At 44.3% G+C, this 12,764-nt stretch overlaps 1 pseudogene; it reads right to left on the reverse strand.

Moving 5' to 3' along the window:
* The window catches only part of LOC133254496 (inositol-3-phosphate synthase 1-like), a 45,027-nt pseudogene that overhangs the window by 26,101 nt on the left and 6,162 nt on the right, over window positions 1–12,764 (reverse strand).

Genomic DNA, 12,764 nt, shown 5'->3' on the forward strand with positions numbered 1-12,764 from the left:
GCATAGTAATGCCCCAAATTCTCCAAGCTAGGCTTCAAGGGTACATGAACTAAGAACTTCCAGATGTACAGGCTGCATTTAGAAAAGGCAGAGGAACCAGAGATCAAATTGCCAACATTCGTTGGATCATCAAAAAAGCCAGAGAATTCCAGAAAAAATATCTACTTCTGCTTTATTGACTACACCAAAACCTTTAACTGTGTGGACAATGAACTGTGGAAAATTCTTCAAGAGATGGGAATATCAGACCACCTTACCTACCTCCTGAGAATCCTGTATGCAGTCAAGAAGCAACAGTTAGAACCAGACATGGAGCAACGGACTAGTTACAAACTGGGAAAGGAGTACATCAAGGCTGTATAATGTCACCTTGCTTATTTAGCTTCTATGCAGAAACGCCAGGCTGGTTGAAGCAGAAGCTGGAATCAAGAGTGCTGGGACACTCCAGTATTCTTGCCTGGAAAAGTCCATGGACAGAGGAGCCTGGCGGGCTGCAGTCCATGGGGTTACATGACTGAGCATGTGTGCATGAGGGTGGAGGGAAATGGGTTGGTAGCAATAAACTGGTAGAACTTAAAAAAAAAAAAAAAAGACTGCCTGGAGAAATATCAATAACCTCACATATGCAGATGACACGACCCTTACAGCAGAAAGCGAAGAGGAACTAAAGAGCCTCTTGATGAAAGTGAAAGAGGAGAGTGAAAAAGCTGGCTTAAAACTCAGCATTCAGAAAATGAAGATCTTGGCATCTGGTCCCATCACTTCATGGCAAATAGATGAGGAAACAATGCAAACAGTGACAGACTTTATTTTCTTGGGCTTCAGAATCACTGTAGTTGGTGACTGCAGCCATGAAATTAAAAGATGCTTGCTCCTTTGAAGAAAGGTTATGACAAACCTAGACAGCATGTTAAAAAGCAGACACATTACTCTGCCAACAAAGGTCCATCTAGTCAAACTATGGTTTTTCTAGTAGTCACGTTATTGATGTGAGAGTTAACCATGAAGAAGGCTGAGTGCCGAAGAATTGATGCTTTTGAACTGTGGTGTTGGAGAAGACTCTTGAAAGTCCCTTGGACTGCAAGGAGATCAAACCAATCAATCCTAAAGGAAATTAATCAACTCTGAATATTCGTTGAAAAGACTGATGCTGAAGCTGAAACTCCAATACTTTGGCCACCTGATATGAGGAGCCAGCTCATTAGAAAAGACCCTGATGCTGGGAAAGATTTAAGGCAGAAGGAGAAGGGGAACGACAGAGGATGAGATGGTTGGATGGCATCACCGACTCAATGGGTGTGAGTTTGAGCAAGCCTGGGAGATGTTGACGGACAGAGAAGACTGGCATGCCGCAGTCCATGGGGTTACAAAGAGTTGGACATGACTGAGCGACTGAACAACAGCAGCAGTCTATCAGGCAATAGAGGCAGGTGAAAGTTATAAACTCCCTCCACAACCCTGTAACCAGAGTGTATCACGATCAAGATGAGGCTTACAGCCTATTCTTATAAACATACAAGTGTCGTTAGCAATCAAGCACCAAGTAGTCACATATTCTCTCTATACGTAAGTTCAGAGAGTCTCCTGCACTTTGTCCTCAAGCATTCCAAAAATAGGGTGAGAATTTCACTCTGGGGCAAGCACTGATATCCAAAATGCAGAACCAGTCAAACCTTTCGTCTCTTCAGGGATTTGAGACATCCGTGAAGGCAGAGCACCTGAGGAGGAGGAGCCCAGCCCCACAAGTGGCTCTCAGTACAGGATACAGGGCAAGTTGCTGGGCAGACGGGCTCCTCGGTCCCTACATCTTGTCCATCCTGTACCAAGGGTGGTGGCATCTGTGCAGTTTTCAAGGTAGTCATTGAAAATGGCTCAGCCATTGCTCATTGTGCCAAAGAGAAATCACTTCTAATGTTCTAGAAGCAGGGGAAGGTATTTAAAATACTTGGTCTAGGTACAGATTCATATTTAAGTTACTTTGAAGTTAACTAAAGGCCCCTAAGATGTAGACTAAACCAGTGAGTGGTCCCCAGCCTTTCTGGCACCACAGGCCAGTTTTGTGGAAGACAATTTTCCACAGAATGAGAGCAGGCGGGTGGTTTTGGGATGATTCAAGCACAGTACATTTAGTGTGCACTTTATTTCTAATCTAATGCCACTGCTAATGGAGCCAAAGCAAAAACAATACCCAGTTGTGGATGTGACTGGTGATAGAAGCAAGGTCCGATGCTGAGAAGAGCAATATTGCATAGGAACCTGTGTTAGATCCATGAATCGAGGCAAATTGGAAGTGGTCAAACAGGAGATGGCAAGAGTGAATGTCAACATTCTAGGAATCAGTGAACTAAAATGGACTGGAATGGATGAATTTAACTCAGATGACCATTATATCTACTACTGTGGGCAGGAGTCCCTTAGAAGAAATGGAGTAGCCATCATGGTCAACAAAAGAGTCCGAAATGCAGTACTTGGATGCAATCTCAAAAATGACAGAATGATCTCTGTTCATTTCCAAGGCAAACCATTCTATATCACGGTAATACCAGCCCATGTCCCAAGCAGTAATGCTGAAGAAGCTGAAGTTGAATGGTTCTATGAAGACCTACAAGACCTTTTAGAACTAACACCCCCAAAAGATGTCCTTTTCATTATAGGGGACTGGAATTCAAAAGTAGGAAGTCAAGAAATACCTGGAGTAACAGGCAAATTTGGCCTTGGAGTATGGAATGAAGCAGGGCAAAGGCTAATAGAGTTTTGCCAAGAGAACGCACTGGTCATAGCAAACACCCTCTTCCAACAACACAAGAGAAGACTCTACACGTGGACATCACCAGATGGTCATCACCAAATTCAGATTGATTATATTTTTTGCAGCCAAAGATAGAGAAGCTCCATAGAGTCAGGAAGAACAAGACTGGGAGCTGACTGTAGCTCAGATCATGAGCTCCTTATTGCCGAATTCAGACTTAAATTGAAGAAAGTAGGGAAAACCACTACACCATTCAAGTATAACCTAAATCAAACCCCTTATGATTATACAGTGGAAGTGAGAAATAGATTTAAGGGCCTAGATTTGATAGAGTGCCTGATGAACTATGGATGGAGGTTTGTGACATTGTACAGGAGACAGGGATCAAGACCATCCCCATGGAAAAGAAAGGCAAAAAAGCAAAATGGCTGTCTGAGGAGGCCTTACAAATAGCTGTGTAAAGAAGAGAAGCGAAAAGCAAAGGAGAAAAGGAAAGATATAAGCATCTGAATGCAGAGTTCCAAAGAATAGCAAGAAGAGATAAGAAAGCCTTCCTCAATGATCAATGCAAAGAAATAGAGGAAAACAACAGAATGGGAAAGACTAGAGATCTGTTCAAGAAAATTAGAGATACCAAGGGAACATTTCATGCAAAAATGGGGCTCGATAAAGGACAGAAATGGTATGAACCTAACAGAAGCAGACGATATTAAGAAGAGGTGGCAAGAATACACAGAAGAACTGTACAAAAGAGATCTTCATGACCGATGAAGATCACGATGGTGTGATCACTCACCTAGAGGCAGACATCCTGAAACGTGAAGTCAAGTGGGCCTTAGAAAGCATCACTACGAACAAAGCTAGCAGAGGTGATGGAATTCCAGTTAAAGATGATGGTGTGAAAGTGCTGCACTCAATATGGCAGCAAATTTGGAAAACTCAGCAGTGGTCACAGGACTGGAAAAGGTCAGTTTTCATTCCAATCCCAAAGAAAGGCAATTCCAAAGAATGCTCAAACTACTGCACAATTGCACTCATCTCACACGCTAGTAAAGTAATGCTCAAAATTCTCCAAGCCAGGCTTCAGCAATATGTGAACTGTGAACTTCCAGATGTTCAAGCTGGTTTTAGAAAAGGCAGAGGAACCAGAGATCAAATTGCCAACATCTGCTGGATCATCGAAAAAGCAGAGAGTTCCAGTAAAACACCTATTTCTGCTTTATTGACTACGCCAAAGCCTTTGACTGTGTGGAGCACAATAAACTGTGGAAAATTCTTCAGGAGATGGGAATACCAGACCACCTGACCTGCCTCTTGAGAAAGGTATATGCAGGTCAGGAAGCAACAGTTAGAACTGGACATGGAACAACAGACTGGTTCCAAATAGGTAAAGGAGTTTGTCAAGGCTGTATATTGTCACCTTGCTTATTTAACTTCTATGCAGAGTACATCATGAGAAACGCTGGGCTGGAAGAAGCACAAGCTGGAATCAAGATTGCTGGGAGCAATATCAATAACCTCAGATATGCAGATGATACCACCCTTATGGCAGAAAGTGAAGAGGAACTCAAAAGCCTCTTGATGAAAGTGAAAGAGGAGAGTGAAAAAGTTGGCTTAAAGCTCAACATTCAGAAAACGAAGATCATGGCATCTGGTCCCATCACTTTATGGGAAATAGATGGGGAGACAGTGGAAACAGTGTCAGACTTAATTTTTTGGAGCTCCAAAATTACTGCAGATGGTGATTGCAGCCATGAAATTAAAAGACACTTACTCCTTGGAAGGAAAGTTATGACCAACCTAGATAGGATTTTAAAAAGCAGAGACATTACTTTGTCAACAAAGGTCCATCTAAAGCTATGGTTTTTCCAGTAGTCATGTATGGATGTGAGAGTTGGACTGTGAAGAAGGCTGAGTGCCGAAGAATTGATGCTTTTGAACTGTGGTGTTGGAGAAGACTCTTGAGAATCTCTTGGACTGCAAGGAGGTCCAACCAGTCCATCCTAAAGGAGATGAGCCCTGAGTATTCATTGGAAGGACTGATACTGAAGCTGAAACTCCAATACTTTGGCCACCTCATGCTAAGATTTGGCTCATTGTAAAAGACCCTGATGCTGGAAGGGATCGGGGGCAGGAGGAGAAGGGGATGACAGAGGATGAGATGATTGGATGGCGTCACCAACTTGATGGACATGAGTTTGGGTGAACTCCGGGAGTTGGGATGGACAGAGATACCTGGTGTGTTGCAGTTCTTGGGGTCGCAAAGATTTGGACATGACTGAGTGACTGAACTGAATCATACTGAAAGAAAAAGAAATGCAAGATGGCAGGCAATGTGGTTGTCTAAGGAGGCCTTACAAAAGCTGAGAAAAGAAGTAAAAGGCAGAGGAGAAAGGGAAAGATATACCCAACTGAGTGCAGAGTTCCAGAGAATAGCAAAGAGAGATAAGAAAGCCTTCTTAAGTGACTAATGCAAAGAAATAGGGGAAAACAATAGAATGGGAAAGACTAGAGATCTCTTTAAGAAAATTGGAGATACCAAGGGAGCATTTCATATAAAGAAAGGCACAATAAAGGACAAAAACAGCAAGGACCTAACAGAAGCAGAAGAGATTAAGAAGAGGTAGCAAGAATAAACAGAACTATACAAAAAAGCTAATGACTGAGACAACCACGATGATGTGGTCACTACCTAGAGCCAGACATCGTGGAGTGTGAAGCCAAGTGGACCTTAGGAAGTATCACTACAAACAAAGCTAGTGGAGGTGATGGAATTCCAGCTGAGCTATTTCAAATCCTGAAAGATGATGCTGTGAAAGTGCTGTACTCATTACAAAACTCAGCAGTGTCCATAGGACTGGAAAAGGTCAATTTTCATTCCAATCCCAAAGAAAGGTAAATGTCAAAGAATGTTCAAATTATTGTACAATTGCTCTCATTTCGCATGCCAGCAATATTATGCTCAAAATCCTTCACGGTTAGGTCTCTGCAATATGTGAACTGAGAACTTTCAAATGTACAAGCTGCATTCAGAGAAGGCCGAGGAACCAGAGATCAAATTGCCAACATCCTCTGGATCATAGAAAAAGCAAGGGAATTCCAGAGAAACATCTACTTCTGTTTTATTGACTGTGCTAAAGCCTTTGACTGTGTGGATCACAACAAACGGTGGAATATTCTTAAAGTGGTGGGAATACCAGACCACCTTACCTGCCTTCTGAGAAACCTGTGTGCAGGTCAAGAAGCAACAGCTAGAACTGACCATGCATCATTGGATTGCTTCCAAATTGGGAAAGGAGTACATCTAGGCTGTATGTTGTCACCCTGTGTATTTAACTTCTGAGCAGAGTACATCATGTGAAATGCCAGGCTAAATGAATCGCAAGCTGGAATCAAGATTGCTGGGAGAAATATCAACAACCTCAGATATGCAGATGATACCACTTTAATGGCAGAAAGTGAAGAGGAACTAAAGAGCCTCTTGATGAAGGTGAAAGAGAAGAGTGAAAAAGCTGGCTTAGAACTCAACATTCAAAAAACTATGATAATGACGTCTGATCTTATCACTTCCTGGCAAATAGATGGGGTAAATGTGGAAACAGTGTCAGATTTCATTTTCTTGGACTCCAGAATCAATGCAGACTGTGACTGCATTCATGAAATCAAAAGACTCTTGGTCTTTGAAAGAAAAGGTATGACAAACCTAGACAGCATATTAAAAAGCAAAGACATCCCTTTGCCAACAACAGTCTGATAGTCAAAGCTATGGTTTTTCTAGTAGTCATGTATGGATGTGAGAGTTGGACTATAAAGAAGGCTGGGTGCCAAAGAATTGACGCTTTTGAATTGTGGTGCTGGAGAAGACTCTTGAGATTCCCTTGGCCAGTAAGGAGATCAAACCAGTCAATGCTAAAGGATATCAACCCTGAATATTCATTAGAAGGACTGATGCTGAAGCTGAAGTTCTAATACTTTGGCCACCTGATGTGAAGAGCTGACTCATTGGAAAAGACCATGATGCTAGAAAAGATTGAGGGCAAGAGGAGAAGGGGCCAAAAGAGGATGAGATGGTTGGATGGCATCACTGACTCAATGGACATGAGTTTGAGCAAACTCAGGGATATAGTGATGGACAGGGAAGCGTGGCGTGGGTGCAGTTCATGGAGCTGCAAAGTGTCAGACACAACTGAGTGCCTGAACAACAACAACAATCAGGCAGGAGGTGCCAATCTGTGGCCCAGAGGTTGGGGACCCCTGGACTAAAGGTGTTCAACACCTTAAACTATACTGAAATATTTTTATCTAAACTACACATAAACAAAAAAATAAGTGTCTTTTAATATGTGCATATCAATTAAAGTGAAGCTTTGCAAGTAAATTAGTTTCAAGATACTTTGCTTTAAAACCAAAGCTGGCAGTGAAACAAAAGCCATTTAATTCATTGAACTCACTGTATTTCCCAGTCCTGAGGACAAATGAAATAAAGAAACCTACAACCATTGCAGAGTTAAAATTCCAAATTGTTTGTAGGATCTTCGCCTTGGGAAATTCCTGTCATCTTTCATGTGAACTGAACCCTAACACTAAGCACTTGATAAGCATTTGAATGCCTCAAATAGAGAATAATCACACTTCTTTAAAATACACAATTGGTAAGTTTGAGACATAATTGGGAAGTTTGTTCACAACTTAAACCCATTGAACAAATCTCACAAAACTCTCAGCCTTTCTATCAAACTTTAAAACAGTTTAAACTGTGAGAAACAGAGAAAGCTTCCTGTCCTTAGGCAGAGCAGAGAAATGTCTAGTGTAGTTTATAAATCTGCGTGGTTTCAGTTCAGTTCAGTAGCTCAGTCGTGTCTGATATTTTGTGACCCCATGGACTGTAGCATGCCAGGCTTACCTGTCTATCACCAATTCGCGGAGCTTGCTCAAACTCATGTCCATCGAGTGGGTGATGCCATCCAACCATCTTATCCTCTGTCATCCCCTTCTCCTCCTGCCTTCAATCTTTCCCAGTATCAGCATCTTTTCCAGTGAGTCAGTTCTTCACATCAGGTGGCCAAAGTATTGGAGTTTCAACTTCAGCATCAGTCCTTCCAATGAATATTCAGGACTGATTTCCTTTAGGATGGACTGGTTGGCTCTCCTTGCAGTCCAAGGGACTCTCAAGAGTCTTTTCCAACACCACAGTTCAAAAGCATCCATTCTTTGATGCTTAGCCTTCTTCATGGTCCAACTCTCACATCCATACATGACTACTGGAAAAACCATAGCCTTGACTAGATGGACCTTTGTTGGCAGAGTAATATCTCTGCTTTTTAACATGCTGTTTAGGTTGGTCATAGCTTTTCTTCTAAGGAGCAAGCATCTTTTAACTTCATGGCTACAGTCACCATCTGCAGTGATTTTGGAGCCCAAGAAAATAAAGTCTGTCATTGTTTGCTTTGTTTCCCCATCTATTTGTCCTGAAGTGATGGGACCAGATGCTATGATCTTAGTTTAAACCACTCATGATGGGAGTAGTTTGGAAAAACTCAAAAGCAATTAATTAAAGTGAAATGGTTCCTTACAGCTCCCAGTCCAGCCCCCGCCAGTTGTGGGAGGCCAATCTAGGCACCCCTGCACTGTGGAGTTTCTCTCTAAATCCCGGGCATTGGGGTTGGGAAGAACGTGGCCACATCTTCCTGTGCTTGGATGACCAGCTTCTGTTTTCCCAGGTCTGAGGGGTCTTCAAGGATGGAGAACTCTTGGTGCTAAAACAGAGACAGTCCCAGGCAGCAGGGCCAAGTCTCTCACCCCACTTGAACCCCCGTTCCTTTTCTAGAAGGATCCCTCCTCGCTGTTGCCATGGCTGGGAAGATATCCCACGAGTGGTTTTCTTGTTCAGAGGAAGCTGCTGAGCCTCCGAGTGCAGTTTCCAAGCTTCTTGCCTCTACCCTACTTGGCCATGTTCACAGAGTCTGCCCTGAAGACCCCAGCTATTCCTCCCCAGCACCCTAAGCCTAACCCCACAGAGGCTGATGGGGGTGGGTCAGGTGAAGTGTGGTAGGTGCCGGTGCTGGAGTTCCTGTGAACTAGGAGGGCTGGGAGAAAGCAGGCTATAAAGAGGAGGGTTGCTCCACTTTTGGAGGCTGCCCTGGGGCTCTGGCTGCTCCTTGACAGCTGCGGTGGTGGGATTGCTAAGCATTTGTTTTTGAAGCTTGCAAGTTTGGCTCTTTCTGTCTTGAAGATGCTCCTGCCTGCCTTTCTTTCTTTCTCCAGCTAAAGCATAAAGAAGTGGCAACCAACAAAAGCCTCCTTGGTGCATCTCCACTGGCGCCTTCTGGCCGCCTCTTTGTGCCAAGAGTCTTCTTTGTCTTAGGCCTTTGCTTCGTCCTCAGAACAGGACTAGGAACCATGCATCCTTGGTCCAGGGTGCTGAGGCGAAGCTTGGTTAGTTTATCCAGGAGAACAGGACAGGAGGAGTTGGCGAGGACCCTATGGCCCAACCTCAAAGAGAATAGTAGAGCAGGGTGTTAAAAGCTCCCTCCCTCCCTGCCCCCTGACTCCTGACAGCACCATGAAAACCGGTGCTGGCTGAGAGCCCTGGGCAGGGTCTCTGTTGAGCTAGTGAGTTGGAAAATGGGGAACTTTGAGGGACTGGGGCTATCATCTCAGCCTTCCATGAGAATCGGGCCAGCCTAACCCTGTTAGAAATATCAGGTCAAGGGAAACACGGTGGGTGGATGTAAATGGATGAACTTGAGACCCTACACTGAGCTGCGGGCCTTCCTGTGCCCAGGCTAGGTCCCTGCCCTGAAACAGGTGCTAACAGCTTTTGTTCCAGCGCCCCTGAGCACCAGGCATTGTCTCCCAGGTGCCATCTCATCAGCTCCTCTTGGGGGTTTGGAGGGCTGAGTAGCTTCCCAGACCTGAACTCAAAACCAAGGACTCCCCAATTTAGTCCCTCTCTGAGCTGTCCATCCAGGTGCTCAGCCTCAGGAAGAAGGTACTTTGCAGAGCTGAGAGGGGCAGATCTTACCATGGCTCTGCCTGAGGTTCAGGAGGCTGGTCGCTGCTCTCGGCAGTGAGCGACTGAAATGGAGCTTCTTGTCCTTAGAGCCCTTTTAATAACTTTTAAAATTTTATTTTATTGGCGTATAGTTGATCTACAGTGCTGTTTGGTTTCTGCCGTACAGCAGGGGGATTCGGTTAAATGGCTGCATATTCATATTCTCTTCCATCGTTTGATCGCAGGATGCTGAGTGTTGTCCCTCATGCTCTACAGTGGGACCTTGTTGTTTACCCATTATACTTCATGGTTTGCACCTGCTGGCCCCAGTCTCCCCAGTCCATCCCTTCCCCACCCCACCCTACCTTGGAAACCACAAGTCTGTTTTCTCTTAGACCTCTTTAGTAATTAGTCAGACTGAATGTGGATCCAGAGAGCTAAGAAGTAGCAAGAGGTTATGGCATAGCTGACCACTAGAAGCCTCTTAGGACCATGTCTCTGTAACTTACGAAGTACAGGGCATGCTGCCTCCTGCCATCAAAGTGCTCCATGGGTACCAGACTGTCAGCACATTATGAGCTGCAGAGCTTGGCTATTTGTGCGGGTTTAAACATCACTCCTCTAAAACTCAGCACGTTCTGAACTAAGCTTAATTGAACCCAGTCATCTCTTCCCTTAACCTGGCAGGGATTCAGCACCCCTTATTGATTCCAGCACTTCTCAGGTAGGCATTCATGCCACCAAGAGGAAATGGGCCTGAACCCAGTTCTAGTGTTTCATGGTGACACGCAGCCACACTTGCCTTATTCTCTCCTACAGGACACGTCATCCCGTTTTAGGCAACGTCTTATGGGTTGGGCCTTTCTCAAAGCAACATAACTGGTTATTGGTGGAGAGAAGATTTAGGCCCAGTCCCACCCAGTCAGCTGGCTTCTATTCCTTGATGCTGGGAATAACGTTTGTGAAATGAAAATATCTCCTGCCATATCAATAAACAAGAAATGTCACAGCCATCAGCGATTTCTGGTCTCCAAATGTGAGTGAGGGCTCCCCAAACTGTGATCCAGCAGATGCTGCCACCCTCCACGGTGATTGCTGAGAAGCTAGGGGATTGCAGGAAGCAGCCATCTGCCACTCCTTAAGGTGAACAAGGAAACAGAATTGGGTTCCAGACAGCTGAGTCGCATATGAAAGGAGTGAATTCAGTGGGCCCAGAGGTTTGCATCTTCCCATACATAGAATGCGAAATTGCTTAACGTGACACCTGATCTTTGATGTTCAGACTGCCTGCTCCCTTTGTTGCAAAGTTGTATGTGGCCTGAGTCCCCTGCTCCTGCCTCCTTGCAGCAGTTTTCTCAGAGCTACTGAGATGCTGTCTCCTAGGCTTGGAGTCCTAAACGTTCCCACCAAATAAATAACTCTCTGCTTTCAGGTTGTGACTATGTATTTTAGTCAACAGCGTGAACTCCATTGTAGCCCAAGTCCTTGCTTTCATCTACACCTCGCCGCCGCCCATAAGTATTAGATATGTACTATGACCAACCTCAACAATTAGTATCTTAGAATTTTAGTGGGAGGGATTGAGAAATAACCCTTGTTGCCATTGAAATTTATTCAAGTCGTTACTTGATTGACTTACAGCCATGAAATGTTATAGTGCCCCTGTACTGCAATGGATTTCAGTGGTCCACTCAAAATCTTTCTCTAATAGAAGTGCAATAAAAACCTGACTAATCATACATATAACCAGGATTTGATCCAATTCACTAGAAGTTTTGAAAAATACCAGCCTCAGTATCCAAGGCTTAGTATCAGTTTATTGTTCTAATTCTTTTTTGAATCATCTTTTTTTTTTTTTCATTCAGATAAAATAAAACCCAGGAATATTTTTCATAGTAAATGAAATATATCCTAATTCTGTGTGTTCCAGTAACAAAATGGTAAATTTGAAGGTGGTAGAGGCAGACAAAATTTTACTCTTGGCTTCTCTAGCGAGCAGGGCCAGCTTTATGGGCATAGGGGTGTGTGTCACACATGATCCGCTTGCTCACAGGAATCCGGTGCCTGGCTTAGTGCTCTACTGTCCTCTTCAGGAAATTCCTACTAGATTATTTGTGAGCAGGTGGTGAGCAGGGGAGATGCCCTGGGGGGAGAGCCCCTGCCATTGTTTGTGATCTCACAGCAGTACCTGAAGGCTCTGACTCAGGCCCCTGGGCGACGAGTGAAGCAGGCAGAGCAATTGGCCTGGCCAGCCCCCAGGGCAATTCAAGGAGCCCCAGGGCTAAGTGGGTGATTGAGAAGGGACCTGGGGCCAGATGGGCAGTGATGACAGTGTCAGCAGCAGAAGAAATGACTGCTGTGTGCCTGGGGAAAGCAGAGGCAACCCGGGAACTGTGGGAGGCCAGCTGGCCCATTCATTGACCAGGAGAGCTGGTTCCTGCAGCTCCCACACAAATACTTAACTGTGGTTTACCCTGGGACAGGAATTGCTGGTTCTCCGGGAGTAAACTTTTGTCGATAAATTATTACAAGGTAAAAGCATACACATGGATATTGCAAAAAGGCGTGTCAGAGAGTTATTAGAATTATTCAAAGAGTTTAGAGTCTCTGGTTGTGAAAACTGCTGCAACATTGTAAACAAATATCTGCAGGCTTACCTGTAGAAATTAAATGTAGTTAGCAGTAGACATAAAAGAGCTCTTTTCCTATGAACTTCAAATGAACAGATTACTAACTAGGAAGACAATTTTTTTATTGTCTTTCTAGTTGTTGAAGACTGAACAGTGAAATTCGTGAATGAAAAAGTGAAGTGAAAGTTGTTCTGTTGTGTCCAACATTTTGTGATCCCATGGACTGTGGCCTGCCAGGCTCCTCTGTCCACGGAATTCTCCAGGCAATTGGAGTGGGTTGCTGTTCCCTTCTCCAGGGGATCTTCCCAACCCAGGGATCTAACCCAGGTCTCCCACATTGCAGGCAGATTTTTTACCATCTGAGCCATTAGGGAAGCCCTAAATACATGAA

The sequence above is a fragment of the Bos javanicus genome, chromosome 9 (genome assembly GCF_032452875.1).
Source record: "Bos javanicus breed banteng chromosome 9, ARS-OSU_banteng_1.0, whole genome shotgun sequence".
NCBI classification, from domain to species: Eukaryota; Metazoa; Chordata; class Mammalia; order Artiodactyla; family Bovidae; genus Bos; species Bos javanicus.